Consider the following 17,020-nt stretch of genomic DNA (forward strand, 5'->3'; position numbering starts at 1 on the left):
TTTACCAGATTAGATGCAAGTGCTATAGGCCTGATGTTATCTATCGTAAACCCAGCACCCTGTTTTTTAACTAAAGGAATTATCCTAGCGATTCTCCAATCAGGTGGAATCCATGAGTTTCTGATAGAGTGGTTAACCGATGTCACGACTTCCCGGGGTAAAACCTTATGGATGATTTTTATTGTAGAATTAGTTATGCCGTCAGGACCTGGCACAATATTGGGCAAGTTTCTTACTACTTGTTCTAACTTCAAAGCAGTGATCTTCTCAAAACTGTCACTTTTCTTGGAAGATCGCGAATGGTTTGAGAAGGCAGACATAAAGCGACTTTCAAGTCCTTTTGTAATATCTTTGAGAAAACTAGCTGCTTCTGTCCTTCCTCTTCATTTACTTCATCTCCATAATAATATATTTTACGACAGCCCAAATGAATGCACGTTTTTTACAATGCCCATTCAGCAACCAGGGCCGGCCCGATGTGTTGCCGACTGGTCACCTTGACGAGTGTTAGGCATGATAGACATTCACTCGGCCCATGACGGAAGCCTGAACCACGCCGCCGACCAAATGCCGATGTAACCGGCAGCGCACCTCGGGCCGACCCTTTTCGAATGTCTGGGGACCAGTGAAGCCGGCTGCCCACTACATGCCAGCTAGTAACATTGAAGGCAGCCATTCGCGAATTGTCGGCAGCCGGCCAAGGTTGCTTGGGGCCGTGACCGCCACCAAGTCCCAAGAGATTCCGGCTGATGGCTAGGGGGATGATCGGGGGCAGAGGCCGAAGCCTCCTCCTGCGTCATTCTAGATGGGCGCAAATAAATGTTATTTCTCTCTATCGCTCTCTTTGCGTGTGTCGTATTGCACCCGACACTTAAGATCCTTCGCAGTCAACAGTCTTACAAAAAGAGCTCAGCTTGTTTTTTGCTGGGAAAGCCTCTTTACCCCCGTTTTTTCAACAATTATTTTTAAGCAGTGCAAAACTTTGTGCACATAAGGAATGGCAGACACTTTCGCCTTTGGCTCATCCAGAGATGCGTGCTGTGCATTCTTGCCCTGCTTCAATGCATTCAGAAGTGATTCTGCTATGCCCGAGAGGAGGTGATAAAGAAAGCCTGCTTTCTTAAGTCTGTTAACTTCGTTGCCAAAACTGCTCTGAACCTGGTGATGACAAGACCTTGACGATGATGTCGTCATACATGCTTTGGCGATTCCTCGCTTAACAAGCTTGGAGTGGGCTGAACTAAAGAGTATCAGGGCTTTCTTGTAGCGGGGAGCATACTGCGAGCACACGTGTTCTGGCAGAAACATTAGCTCTACGTCAAAAAATCAAAGTCTGTTATTGTCAGAGAAATCCGTCGTTTGCTGTAGATTAGTCATGTTCTCAGAATAATAATGCTAAATATATTGTCGGCGTGCTGCGTTCTATCACACTGGTCTGCACTATAAAAGACTGAAAAATCATCAACGTAGTGGAACGCCTTAACGGTATGTGTCTCAGCAAGCCTCGTTTGTATGCGTTTGTCATAACGAGCTAATAAAATGTCGCTGACGACTGGAGCTAAACATGATCCAATACACACGCCCTGCCTTTGAATGTACCATTTGTCGTTTCTCGTGATGAACGTCGACTGCAACTAAAAGTTCAGAAGTTCAAGAAAGCTATCTACGTCAGTTCCACAAAGTTTACAAAAAGCATTCTCACCATAGCGCTGTATGCACTCTTTCGATTCCTCGCACAGAATGTCCTGAGGTAGGGGGTAAAGTTGTCACGAGGCTGTTTAATGGGCAAGCTCTCGTGTAGGTTCGTGTAAAGCAAACACTACCGATGACATAACCATCATCGAGATATGAGCCGACGAGACCGTTTGCTTCCACCAAATCCCTAACACTCAATATATTTCGAAAACCTCTAAAAGACAAATAACAGACAAAGAACACAGTATGCGTAACTAGAAAGAGGTTACCAGGAAGAAAGAACGGCTAAAGACGCGAACAGTGCATGGAAACAAATGTTCAGTGGAAAATAACCCTTATCACAACATAGCGGGATGCGGTGCTTGCAGGGGAGGCTTAAACGCATTGACACAAATGGTGACAGCGGTGATAAGGGGCTTGCAACTGATGCGATGGAGTAACGGTGAAGACGCACTCGTACAGCAGGAAAAGACTGGCGCATAGGTTGAGATGCTCACGTCGTTGACTGGCACGGAAGGAAGCGTCGGGCTAGTCGCGGTCAGTGACCTTTCAGCGTTCGGCAGCCACAGCTCGCACACGAAGTCGGAGACATTTCTTTGCCAACGCCAGAAGACCAAAACAAGCCTGGCCCACGTCAGGTGACGAGAAGAAGCTCTATGACCAGGTGGGAGCCCGCTGGGACCTTGATGTAGGAGCTCTGCTGGCCGCCTTTCCCGCACCCTGGTCACCTTCTTCACTCGATCCCGACTCAGACACGTTTGCCTGGCTTCCCTGTTTTTCTCCCGTGGCTCTCCTGAATCTCCATAGAGGCACCTTATTGGCCTAAAATGTTCACGCCCACACGTGCCACAACCGAGCGTCATCTTCATTGTCCTCTTAGGTTGAGGCTGATGGCGTGGCGCACTTTTCAAACGCGCACAATCACATTACACACGTAGAAAGTCTCGAGAAGTCCTGGGTTTTTTTTTCACGATGAACGGATATTCAAGGGCAGTGCTGTAATATGAATTTTTAGATACTTTGCAACAAGGTTTTGCCAGGAGTCACGCTCTGATAAGATCACACGAAAAGGACACAGTTCCTTGCGGGTCTTGGCCGTGAAGAAGGCAGAAAGGCTCGTACATTTGCACGTCCTCAGTGACAGGGCCAATCTAGCGAGCCCCGCTATTTTGCACAGCTTCTCAACTTCTCGCTTTACTTTTGCCGGAGCTACTTGCAGTAGTTCTCTGAAGTTCCCTTGAGAACGCTGCTACCACCTTTTCATCATAGAATGGTTTGGGACATTTCCGATGGAGGCGGAAATGATGTAGGCCCGTGTGCTCAGATTTGTGTGCACGTTAAAGAACCCTAGGTGGTCGGAGTTTCCGGAGCCATCCACTACGGCGTCTCGCATAATCATATAGCGGTTTTGGGACGTTAAACCCCACAAATAAATCAGAGTGGTTTGGGAACCAGGACAAATCCTCCTTCCTGGCCAGACTGGAGTAACTTGATGTCTGCTTTTTTAAGAGCAGATACGACATGCCGAATTTTTTGAAGTTCCTCTCATGGGTTCCTTGTACAGAGACACTTGACTACCTCTTGGATGCAGCTCTCAAATTCATCAACTTTTGCTCTTCCCGAAGCTTGCCTGACGAGACTGACCAATTCAGTCTTATCAAACCTCGGATGGACGCAGTATTTCGGACCGAGTTCCAAAAGGCACTCCACCACGTCATTGGGAATTTTTTCTTTGCCAAGAACAAGCACCTTCTGTCCCAGAACGGGCGATTTCAGTTTTTTTATTTGGTAGCTTAATCAACATGAAATGCCAAAAGAACTCAGCAGTTTGTGAGGCCTCCAGCAGATCCTGCCGGAACATTTCATTTGCTTTCTTGAAGGGATCCTACTTCAGGTTAATGGCAAGAAAACAATCGGTGAAGAATCTCACCTGTCTCTAAGCGTGTTCTTTCAGCATCTTGCACATCCTTTTCTTGTGGCCCCAGGAAAGTTGATTAATTGATTGATTTGTGGGGTTTAACGTCCCAAAACCACCATATGATTATGAGAGACGCCATAGTGGAGGGCTCCGGAAATTTTGACCACCTGGGGTTCTTTAACGTGCACCCAAGTCTGAGTACACGGGCCTACCAAATTTCCGCCTCCATCGGAAATGCAGCCGCCACAGCCGAGATTTGATCCCGCAACTTGCGGGTCAGCAGCCGAGTACCTTAGCCACTAGACCACCGTGGCGGGGCCCCAGGAAAGTTCCAGTCTACCAAAAAGGTGTGAAACTGCCAGTGGTAGGCAGGAAGTTTTCACCCAAAAGGCGTAAAGCCTGGCTTTGAACGTTACTTCAACGATCAAACTTATGCAAGCCTGTCTCGAACAAACACGGAAGGGAAATGAAATGAAATGAAAATGGAAAATAGTCTGATGTACTTGAAATATACTGCAAAAGAATGGCTACTTGGGCTGGTTCGTATCGAATTTTTGAAAAATGCAATACGAACCAGCCCAAGTAGCCAATCTTTTGCAGTATGACTGAAGGTTAGATTGTTAAACTTGAGACTGGCTACAACTGTAAGTTGACAAACTCACTCAAGAGTTAACTTCTCCAGATTGACCGACTGAGTAATATTTAGGCGAGTATAAGTCCGAGTGAGTACTTTGAGGGCTGAGGTGCACGGACATCATGATGGGGGAAGAGAAGTTAAGTTAAACACCACCCAAGTTTCACGCCTTGCAACGGGTAAGACGAACATGTGATCCAGAAGACTCGATGCCACGACAGCAGCGCCGTCTGCGAGAGATACCATTCAGCAGACGACAATTTCGAGCATCTTATTTGTACTAAGAATAAAAGATCAAATGACGGGAAACCATACAATGAGGGACATTTGCGAGACACTACGTGTCCAGTAGGTGTGCGTCTGTTATCCATGCAGTTGTGCTGCAAAAGTTCTGTACCAGGTCGAAGAGGGTCATGGTTTTTTTCTCATCGCCTTGAAATTCTGGCAGCAAAAGTAGCCTTGTGCAAGTAAGGTTGGACGATGTAAGCTCACGCATGTTTTTTCCGTCCCGTCCGGCCATGTTCTGTACGGCAGTGCCAACTGTAATTTACGCCTGAAATGATAGAATGTCCCCACGTCGTCTACCAGTGTACACGGGCTGATGCACCAGACTCCACGGTTGACCTCCGTGGTGGCGTGCATTATTGTCATGGTCAGCCCAACCGAACATGCGGCACCGCACGCGTAGTGCCCAGACAAGCGTAGAGCACCACATGAGAACACAGAAAACGCCACCGGTGTCGTCAGCCGAAGATGCCATGAGTGAGCTACAGCTATTATCACCGGCCTATGGTTTTTCAAATGAACTTCAGCATTATGTCTGCTTATAACTACAACTATATTCACACACAATACGCACTAGCATTCATGCAAAACCTCGATTTTTATTGATCAGAGAGATGAGTTAGAGGAAAGGTGGCATGACCTCCTCCACAAACTGTTTAACTAGGAGCTCTTAGTAAAAATATATCTTGTCAGTCGCATATTTAAATCACTGTTAACTCGTATATAAACGGGCAAAACCAAAAGGCATATCGCAAAGCCCCTATTATAAAGAGAGATTGGCGGTAGAGAGCATTGACACCGTAACTAAAAAGCTCGTTTTACACTAACGGACTCATGAGTTGGCTTACTCAGGCTCAGGTCAAGCGGCTAGTATGAGTGAGCTCGCAGTTTTTTTCTCGACCCGTGGCTACAACACGTGGTTGCAGTCAATGCTTCCGCGAGGACAATTTTTTGCATCCACGTGGGACTGCAATGTTCAATGCATAGCAGAAAGGGCTCAATGAGACACTTGCCGGAGCCTGCTGACTGACTATTGATGCCTTTCAAGCATAAGCTGGCCCATATGTTCCATATCGACCCCAAGAATATATATTAATATTCACTCCTAAATTAAAGTTGCTTGCCCACAATCCTAACCTTATTTGCTCTCAATGGAGCCGCATGTATTCCCATCCAAAAGAGAATGTTCTCGAAAGAGGGTACAAAAAGGTGCCATTTTTGAAAAATTTCCCAAGAAGATCACGTTAAAATATATTGTAATAGTATTGAAAGTTCGGCTAGTTGGTATGAATGCATTATTTACAGCGCGAAACAACAAAGACGGAAAATAGAAATAGTGCAAACGAGTGCCGGGGGACACCTACAAGAAGGGACACCCACAGCGCTCGTTTGTATCTCTTCTGTCTTCCGTCGTCGTCGTTTTTTTACTGTGACCACAAATGTATCTTCAAGAAGCTTCGACAATATATATGCAAAAACAGCTATGCATGTACACAGTTATAGATGCTTATTTATGCTGCGTCACGCCATTCGTAACTGAGGCGAACTAGTGTAAGAACATACTTTTCAGGGATTGCCAAGCTGGCTTCCCTGCAAAGTCGTTTTCCAACCAAAAGGTCCCATTCTCAGAGTGCTTTTCTCACTCGTGACGTTTCCTTACCCTACTCTCTTCTTTTCGAACGACAGGTGCCTCGCCCACCATGCGATCTGAGGGCTCGTTCGAGGTAGAACAACCTTCTAGTATTTGTTGGGGGAAAAAGTCGTTTTGTTGCATGCGTGAGCAAGAAAAGCAGTCTGGGCCCGAGAGCTTTTTTTTTCATTTCGGTTGGAAAATAACCTTCCAGGAAAGCTGCCTTGCAGATTTCTGCAAATGGTCAATTTATGAAGAGTGAGTGGACAATGTCCCACCTAGTATGCAAGCGAGACACATCCATTAGGGGGCGACTCTGTGACTTCTCGTGCCCAATACTACGATCGGCTGTGCTATGCTTTATGCTCCTCCTAAGATCGTCCTCCCCCTTGCTTCCCTTGCCCACCCTTATCTATGCGAAGCTATGCTGAGAGCTGCTTGGCACATATCCATTTTGCAGAACTTTCCACTCCGCTGTAACAAAAATCGCGAGGCCTCCGGGGAACAAGCAGCAGATTAACACAGTGAAGGGTGGCCTTTTTAAAAGTTCTTGTAGAGTCTTAGGGGGTAACTAATACAAATACACATGCAAGGTACCAACTAGGTCATTTTTCGTTTTTTTTTTTTTTTTGGGCAGAGAACATGGGACGAGCTAGAGCCCTGCCCTCACTAGTTACCCGCCTGGTTCTTTCTTTTTTGATAGTGCTAGAAAACCAAAGTATTAGAATCTGTTTAGATTATTATTGCCTGGCAGGTAAATATTCACAAAAGTAGAGCAAAGGAATAAGCAATTGTGATCGAGTAAAACAGACGGAATGCTGATACGCAGCCTATTAGGAACCTGCCTAAACTTGTGGAGCTGATCTTTGGCCTCATTTCTGTTGTTGGTGCATGTGAACTAAAATGTTATTGGTCCTTTCTACCGAAGCTGAACAAACTTGTATCAGTGCATGCACATAGCCCTGTTTACATGACAGCGTGTTCACCCTTGCACTTTACAGATGTTGGACAGCTGATGGTGCAAGGAGAATGCCAATATCTTCCATTTCTATTTCGCAACCATCCTTCAACATTTGATATGCATCCAGACGTGGCATGTAATCTAGCCATGGGGCCATGTTCCTGAAATGCCAATAAAATTACAATTTGAAAAGTTGCTTTGGTTATTCTATTTAAAGGTATTCAGGCTGTATGTTGAGCTTCTAAAATTAAACATCGGTATCTCAAACCATTTATTACTGGTTAGTGTAATCTCAAACACATTTAAATATGGTCAAAGTAAGCACAAGTGCCTCAATCGGGTCATGACACCTCGTGAACTCATTACCAGTACAATAAATGTAGTGGCCGCTCAGGCCCCATGTTACAATTCACTTGCTCTGCGAGTATGGCAGACATCAATGACAGACGAATCTGCAAGATCCACGTGAAGGCTATCGTCATTCACCTCTCTTGCAGTGTTCTTGGGCTGCTTTCTAGGTGGTGCTGGCTGCTTGCGCCAGCGGTATTTTAATTTAAACATTGCAAGAAATACACAAACATTCAAATGGCTTTTTTCTAAGGGATATTTTGAAACAGGTGCCCATCCAGCACACGTAAACAAAGTTCGGCAGACGACTGTACCTGATGCCGCATCACCCACATCATTTCAGTTCTTCCAGCGTGCTCTCTATTCACTTAAGTATGGCCTGGCACATCCTACAGTAAATGTTCATTCATTTAAACGTTAAAGGGCCCTAAAACACTTTTTAAATTAACCGTGGAGTGGATTCACTAAAATAGCTTATTGCGTCAAATTCAACGCCGCAAAATTTTTAAGAATCCGTTAGGCACGAGCGGAGTTACAAAGATTTGTCGCGCGCTGCAATCGCGTTATCTCTTGTTTTGTCCCGGCGAAAGCGCTGGAAGCTAAGTAGGGAGGAATGGCAGGGGCAAAAAAAAGTATGCCAGGTTTGTCTTGTGACCTTGAGCACTTTTTTTATTTTTTCGAATACGCAACTTTTTCAATGTGATCGTGCTTCCATGCATGGAAAATTCGCGGCATCCCTCGTTGATCCTTGTAACGACTGAATTCACCATGTTCAAATCAGCCAATGGCTGACAGATGGCCTTCTACGAGTGATTTTTGAGCTTCCTGTGTCATTTGACGACAGAAAAGAAAGCACTGTTTATCTAACTGTGGCAATTTATTGTGAATTTCAGCGCGTGTGCTGTGCTCTAATATTTGGCTCACAGGTTCTCGGGAGCCTTTACTACCAATTCGCAGCGTTTTCTGACCATGCGCAAAAAGTGTTGCAGGGCCGATTTAAGTAAAACTTACACCCTGGTCTTGACACTGCCCAATGTATTTCGATGGCGGAAAACTACAAATAATTTGAACACGTCGATATCAACAGCGGGTAATTCAAACTGGGATCCCCCTTGCTTTCGTTCACATTTGCAGAAATCAGCCTAGGATGATCATTCAAATTATTCAGTACTTTCATCTGTGTAAAACAAGTGTAGTAATTGATTTCTATGTATGATTTTATGGTTATAGATGCAGCCTGTCTGCCGCTACTGCTGTATGAGTGGAACAGCCCAGTGCGGCAATGTTTGCCTTTACCCTTGTTTTTTTTTTCACTATTTTTTTCACTAAGAAAGAAAGACTTTAACTCTTGATTCAATTAACTCTGCAGCCATGTAAATAAATGTGTTTTCGAACACAGTTTTTACGTATATTCTGGCACTAAAGGCCACTGCTCACGTGAATGCGTCTCTGCTTGTTTGTAGAGAGTCCCTGACTAATTGATTGATTTGTGGGGTTTAACGTCCCAAAACCACTATATGATTATGATTATGAGAGGTGCCGTAGTTGAGGGCTTCGGAAATTTTGACCACCTGGGGTTCTTTAATGTGCACCCAAATCTGAGCACACGGGCCAACGGCATTTTCGCCTCCATCGAAAATGCAGCCGCCGCAGCCGGGACTTGAATCCGCAACCTGCGGGTCAGCTGCCGAATTCCTTAGTCACTAGACCACCGCGGTGGGGCAGTCTTTGACTAATAAATAAATTCTGTTCACTGTTAGAGCATGAACTTTATTTATGAAATGACCTACCACAAGTGTGCACGGCCATCTAATTAGCGGGAATGTGTACAGAGGGGCCCTCTCTGGATTCTCGCCGCACTGTGTGACGCAATGTCTGTTCATTTTAGGGCCTCCTCTCTAATTAGAACAATTTTATAGCACTCTTTCAGTTCGAAATAACAAGCTCTTATTGTAACATTCTGATCTACCATGCTTTTGTGCTGATTTCTTAAATTTCTGTTGGTTGTTTTGAAGCAGTCACTTACGCCAAAAATGTATCTCAACTAACTATGTAGCATTAATTATACATTGTAGTGAAGCATATTCAATTCAATTTGATGATTATCAGACAAGCATTTATTAAGGCATAAAAGTTGCTAACATATGTTTATAAGATGTCCACTAAAGCTTTTCCGCCAACTCAGCTGAAGGAACCCGGCGTCATAAATGGAATGTAATCACTATTAGCGCTTGCTTTATTTGTCATATGTTGGTAATAAACTGCTTGTACCTAAAATAAGAAAGAGTTTGGGGAAATCAACAGAAGCGAATATTTCCAAGTTGCTGTAGTCTGCATGCAAGGCGATTACGACAGTGTGCAGCTTCATATTTTTTGCGTGACTATCAGGTGATACCTTAGAATACTGTGCTAGGTAGACAACTGTAAAGTTGCTAAAAGAAGTTTGCCGCCTAAACATACGGAATGAAATACGGGTGCAGCAGTCTATAATACAATGTATGGGTGACTGCTGCTGGTCCTGGAATAACTGATTTGCTTGTAACAGTAGTCACTGAGCCTCCAATTGGGGACAAGCATCATATGTTTGTTTTGCAATATGCTCCGTGTTGACCGGGGGTGCTTGAGAGTGCTTATCACCAATCTTTCTTTTGTCTGATACCACTGATTGTCCTAGCTGAGTTATGTGCCACAAATCTAGCAAGTTGTGACCCGCAATACTTCAACATTGTGTAAGGCACCTAGCGAGCAGAGTCACTTCAGCTCAGCTGCAGTCAGTGTAGAGCTCTCGCTATCCACTCAACACCTGCAAGATTCATGCTTGTGCAACTGTAGCGTCACTCCTCAAGAGACAACTACATTGCACGAGTTCACGCCAATTGTTATCAAACACTCTTTGTCAGTCTGCCTGCCCTTGGTAAGTGTAGCGATTCAAAAGAATAGAATAAGAACTGCTCGTAGTGTGGCAGAGCAGATCTTGACCACTCTATGTGTTTGGTGTCTCTCGCCCGACGGTGCACTCAATAGAGCCTGACCCTTCGAGTGCCCTGCAGTCGTGAACCATTATTGGCGGTTTGACAAATTGAAGAGGCAAATCAGTGTAAAGAAGGAGGGTATAATTGCTTGTAGCTGCCTTGGTATATAGTATGTTGTTTATTAGTAGTGCAACTTATTGAATGTTGATGTAGCCCAAATTTTTACAAGCTTTCAAACACAGTCACTCTGTTTGGAAATGGACGTTGAAGTTCAACGTCCATTTGTAGTCACGTGTGGGACTTTTCAAAATAATTTTCATGAATATTTTGCACAATGATGAGGCTGAGCAGTGTAATCCTTATTTTAATGCCATATGGTGAAATAGTGCACTTTTGACGTAAACTAAGGGTACAAAAAAGACATGGAATTTTTGCTCTCTTGGTCCAAGTCAAGAGTGCGCTGCTTTTCCATATGTTTTAAGGATCAGTCACAAACTAGGCCAGCTCCAAACCTTACTGAGCAGTCTAGTAAGTTTATTTCATGTCTTCGTTTTATAATAATAATTATTATTTTGCATTAGTGAAACATTGCAGTTTTCTGAACTCAGGTACATTCGAATTTTCGCATCTTGCCATATGACTGTATGCGCTATCACTGGAGCGCCACACTCCGCGTACCTTTGCAAAGGACGGTGATCGAATAAACCGCTCAGACTCTAGACAAGCATGATTCTGACTGTAAGACATGTTTCAGTGCATGAAACTGCACTGTAGTGCACCAGAACAATGTACCGTCAAGTCCAACTCACCGCTTTCATATTAAAAGGCTATTCTGCAGTAGCTGTTTCATTTGCCTATTGGTTGAAGTTTTGCTAAATTGACTAAGATGCTATATTCTTAATATAGTACAGCAGTTTATTTCAAGCAGTTTACAGAGTAGATTATATTGAAGAATCCGACTGAAGCTGAAAGTAAACAAAACTTGAGAAGCAAAAGTTTGCTTGTGTCTCTTGCAGGCTTCGGCGTTTAAGGATCAGGAGGGAATGCCACAGATGTTAGCAAAGAGAGTTGTCCAAACAAGCTTGCATATGTTCGGCTGTAACAAAAGTAGAAGAACATTTATATTGCTGAAGCGTTCTTCAGAAATTGTGTAGCCGAGTGATCGCAGCTGTTAAGTGCAGGCGTGAAAGTTCCACTGTACAGCACGATCGCTGTTGTCGGAAAGGTAAGCTGACTTTCCGTTCATTTATAATCGGCTTTCTTTTGTCGTACTAGCCCCGGTGAATCTGATAAAGATGGTCAGGGGAAGGCAAGATGTCTCGGTGGTTAACGTGGTGAGAAAACACTACATCCTTCGTCATGCTGTTACCTCTGCGGTCTTCTGGCATGATTCAGCACCTTTGGCGTAGAAAAGAAACCTACTGAGGCAACATTCTGATCCCCTGGCTTCTTTTTCGTGTGGCTGTTACAACTAAATACGGCACAGTCCACCACTGTCACTGCTGGCTGGCGTGCAACCACGGCGCGTACCGATTATCCACAAATGCAAATAATCTTGTTCGAAGACTTTCCACATAATAAGTACCCACCGTGCACAAGACAGTGCTGTATGTGAACTGAAGAGGACGGCTTGTACAGTAAAGCCCTTTGACACTTCTCTAATGACGCACGTACTTAGTGACGACTAAGTCACACAGAACGTAGCCTAGCCCATAACAGCGCTCACAAATGGCCAGACCACCAAAATGGCGTCGTTGCCCGGCGATGCTTTTGCCACATTGCGGATCAAGGTGCCGTGCATACCTCGTGTTGAGTTCACCTCACAGGACAAGAAGGATACTCGTACATATGCGCCAGTGTTCGCACTGCAAGGCTCCACGGGCACTTGTTTCTCAGTATACTGTGGAATGTAGCTTTGAGTATGCTGGTAAATTTGGGTATGTGCTAGTCTGCAGTGGTGCCACAATGCATGATCCGTCTCTGGGCTTTCGGAACGTCAGCTCGACTGAATAGTTGCTTACAAATTCATCCCATGGCCCTTTTGTCACCCAGTATGTATTAGCATGAGAAACAGCTGACATGTTCATTCCCTCATACAGCAGTGTGCCAAAGGCACCAAATGATGAGATGTTCTGCCATAATATGAGAGCTTAGAAGTTTGGTGGCAACTCAGTAGGTTTCTTAGAAGAGTGGGCACGGCGGACCTTGCGCAGACATGTGGCATAAAGCGCCGTTCTTCCATTTTGTACAGGCTTTGCTGCTTGGTTTCGCTGGAGCATCTTCATCGCTGGACAGCGCCGTGATTGACACGTGCTGTTCCGAGACGCACTGGTTACTGCCTGGACTCAGCAGCGTTCAGCTCGTCGACGTGCTTCCGGCAGCTCCCCTATCTGGCCACGTGACATCAAGTGATTCACCTATAAAGGATCGACCCAGCAACTTCACCTTCAGTGGGCACGGCGGACCTTGCGCAGACATGTGGCATAAAGCGCCGTTCTTCTATTTCGTACAGGTTGGTGTTTGTTACACTACATGTAGAAGTGATTGCCGCGGTCTCGTGGTCCTGCCGTGCCCCCAGCAGTGTCTTTGCATCATGTATGATGTGTACTGTGTGTGCCTGTTGGTATTGTGTGGGGATGTCGAGGTAAATCCGGGCCCTACGGTAGAGGAAATGTTTGAGACACTCCTTTCGGGCCAAAATAACATAACTTCGGAAATCGCAGCACTTAGAGCTCAACAGGACGACATGCAAAAGCTTGTGAGTGAGTGGGCCTTTCGTTTCGCGGAAATGGAAAAACGGGTAGCTAGGGTAGATAATTTGGAAAAAAAATCGCTTCCCTCCAGGCCAAAATAACTGACCTCGAAGATAGAAGCAGACGCGCAAACTTGGTCGTTTTTGGAGTGAACGAGGATCCTGCGGAAACCGAGCCCGATTTGAAACGCAAAGTACTCACCGAAATCTTTGACAAAAAGCTTCATGTTCCTTGCAGGTCAGTTTGTAGGATACATAGGATCGGAAAGCCAGGAAACCAAAGACCAGTGATTATATTCTTTCAGGATTTCAATGAAAAAGAGCAAGTTTTGATGAACGCTAATAAACTGAAGGGTACCGAGGTATCTATCCAAAATGATTACTCGAAAGAAACACTGCGCAAACGCAAGCTACTGCGGGAAAACGCAAAAAATGAAAAACTGCAGGGAAAGAAAGTAGCCCTTGTACACGACAAACTTCGAGTAGACAAAGAAAAATTCGTATCGGACGATATCACAAACTCTCGAATTAAACTCGGCGCTTCTCCGAACAGGACATTCAGAGCTTGACCAAGATCCCCTGAGGATAAGCAGCTCCGTCTTTTAAATATAAATACTCGCAGTGTTGCAAATAAATCGGAACAACTTGAAGCTATCATATTGGGCCATAACCCACATGTTGTAGTTATTACAGAGACTTGGTTATGGGGTGATATCGAGGACGATACTGTTTTTCCCCCTTCTTATCAAGTATTCCGCCGTGACAGATCGTCTAGGGGCGGCGGTGTTGCCGTTCTGGTAAAACATGGAATTAACTGTACTGCTTTGCAACAGATAAGTAATCATGAGAGCCTTACTTTAAAAGCATCTTGTTGGGGGCGTTGTTTTCTCATTTTTGCGGTTTATCGTCCACCCGATTCCCCACCGGCGTACTTAAAAGCTTTGTATGACCATATGGCGACATTTCGGCATGACAGAATTTTTCTGGTAGGCGATTTTAACTTGCCTGGCGTTGATTGGGAAAATATTATTTGCAGTACAGGATTAAGCACTCGCGCGTCTTACCTTTTTGATATAATGTTTAGCCATGACATGCACCAAATCGTAAAACAACCGACACGTGTTTCAGGGTCAAGCAGCTCGATGCTTGATCTAGTTTTTCTGAGCCGTATAATTGATTGATTTGTGGAGTTTAACGTCTCAAAACCACCATTTGATTATGAGAGACGCCGTAGTGGAGGGCTCCGGAAATTTTGACCACCTGGGGTTCTTTAACGTGCTGAGCCGTATAATTGAAAATGTTACCGTGAATGTTAGTAGCGGTATTTCTGACCATTTAATTGTTGAGTTTTTCTGTGTTTTTGAAAATATACGCTACCCCGGGCGTCGGCCCAAATCTGTATTTGTCAAAAATTTTTCAATGGCCCAGGATGAAAGTGTGTTAGACCACCTCGACCTTTCTCTCAGCTGGTTTTGTGGTTTCGATGCCGTCGAATCATGGGATAAATTCAAAAACATTTGCTTATATTGTATTCATTCCAAACAAAGTAAGACATGTACGAAAAACAACTGCATGGATAACGCGTGAAATTTTGCATATCAAAAGGAAAATCAAAAGGCTAAGACGAGGAGCGGCTGACCGTAATTCTATTAGTGCCAATCAAATCGTTCTCAACTCCGCAGTCGCAAACTCAAAGCGTCTGTACTTTGAAAATACTTTGCCAAACTATATCAGGAATGCCCCACAGAAGTTTTGGCGTTTCCTGTCCAGTAAAAAAAAGCCTATAAAACAACTTAACCGCGGTGGCATGCTCCTTGTTGAACCTCTCCATATTGCTGAATATTTTAATGCTTATTTCCAAAGTGTTTTTTCTAAATCGAGTGATCCCATGCCTACATTCCATGTGCCTTCAGCTCCCGATGATTACTTTATATCTTTACCTGTTGTTCTTTCATTGCTCCTTAACCTTAAAACAAAAGCTTCCCCAGGCCCGGACAAATTGCCCAATTTTTCTTCGTCGTTATGCCGAGATGTTTGCTCAATTTCTGGTTATAATTTTTCGCGCATCTCTTTCAACCGCAATTGTACCTCCTGACTGCAAAATAGCCCGCTTGGTACCCGTCTTCAAAAAAGGTGACCCTGCATGCCCTTGTAATTACAGGCCAATTTCAATGACATCATCGTGTTGCAAACTTCTTGAGCATATCATAGCTAACTACATTCACAAATTTTTACATGACCGTAGTTTGCTTTCTTCTGTTTAACATGGTTTTAGAAAATATTTCTCTACAGTAACGCAATTAACATCGGTTGTTCACAGTTTTGCCGCCATTCTTGACAAGTCGGGCCAAGTAGATGCTATTTTTCTAGATTTCTCCAAAGCTTTTGATGTTGTTTCCCATGTTCACCTTATCAATAAATTACAAGCTACTGGTCTTCCTGCATTTATAGTTAACTGGATATCTTCGTACCTGAGTAACCGCAAGCAATTCGTTCGCATTGATAATGACTGTTCAGAATCCCTCCCCGTGTCATCTGGTGTCCCGCAAGGAAGTGTCTTAGGCCCTTTGTTGTTTCTCATATATGTTAACGATATTGTGGATGTAATTACTGGCCCTGTTCAAATAAGGCTGTTTGCAGATGATTGTGTATTATTTAATGAAATAATATGCCGCGAAGACCAATCAGTATTGAATTCCAATCTTTGTAATATATATGACTGGTGTACTAAGTGGAATATGAACCTAAATGCCGACAAATCAGTTTTTATGAAAATAACCAATAAGAAAAATTCTCTATCCTTCCCTTACAACCTTTCAGGACCACCTTTGAACGAAGTTACAGAATATAAGTACCTGGGTCTTACCATAACTAACACTTTAAGTTGGAACAAGCACATTTCAGACATTTGTGCGTCATCCTTTCGTAAACTGAGCCTTTTAAGACATAAGCTCAAACATGCTCCTGCAAGTGTTAGAATGCTAGCCTATACATCTATTGTAAGACCTAAATTGGAGTATGCATGTATAATCTGGGACCCTTACACAAAAACTAACATTCATGCACTTGAGATGATTCAGCGTGAAGCGGTTCGGTTCGTTTACTCTAAATACCGTTCGAGCGATTCCCCAACCCAACTCATGAGAGACCATAACATACCAACCTTAGAACTAAGACGTAAAATCCAAAGATTAAAATTTCTTTATCTTCTCAAGAATAACATATTGTCAATGAGACCAGGACAATACATCCAACCACTTACCACTCGCAGAACACGACACCGGCATGCCGACTCTCTAACGCCCTTCAATGCTAAAACTAACATTTTCAAATTCTCCTTTTTCCCGCGCACTGTAACCGAATGGAATCAATTACCAGCATTATTCATAAATAGCATAGACTCAGTTGAACATATTGTATCTTGACCTGTATTGTTAAAGTGTTAAATGTTCTTTCTTATTCATTGTTTGAGTTATGTCCTCATTCTTCGCGCTTTTCATGTTCTTGATCTTCTGTTGTCCTTATTACGAGCTTTGTAAATGCGTCCCTCCTGCTTGGGCCCTTCACTGGGCCTGCAGTATTATGTAAATAAAAAAAATAAAAATAAATAAATAACTGATTGATTGATTGATATGTGGGGTTTAACATCTCAAAACTATCATATGATTATGAGAGACGCCGTAGTGGAGGGCTCCGGAAATTTTGACCACCTGGGGTTCTTTAACGTGCACCCAAATCTGAGCACACGGGCCTACAACATTTCCGCCTCCATTGAAAATGCAGCCGCCACAGCCGGGATTCGAACCCGCGACCTGCGGGGCAGCA

At 44.0% G+C, this 17,020-nt stretch overlaps 1 protein-coding gene and 1 long non-coding RNA gene across 2 annotated transcripts in view; one reads left to right on the forward strand and one right to left on the reverse strand.

The window, feature by feature from the left end:
- LOC119160786 (uncharacterized) overlaps nt 1–16,814 on the forward strand; it is a 156,232-nt gene extending 139,418 nt beyond the window's left edge. The window contains exon 8 of the mRNA XM_075880886.1: nt 12,695–16,814. The gene's annotated coding sequence lies outside the window, so the exon portion shown is untranslated. The remainder of the gene's footprint in view (nt 1–12,694) is intronic.
- LOC142776709 (uncharacterized) overlaps nt 1–17,020 on the reverse strand; it is a 31,971-nt gene that overhangs the window by 13,200 nt on the left and 1,751 nt on the right. The window lies entirely within an intron of this gene.

This window comes from Rhipicephalus microplus, chromosome X (genome assembly GCF_043290135.1).
Source record: "Rhipicephalus microplus isolate Deutch F79 chromosome X, USDA_Rmic, whole genome shotgun sequence".
NCBI lineage: Eukaryota > Metazoa > Arthropoda > Arachnida > Ixodida > Ixodidae > Rhipicephalus > Rhipicephalus microplus.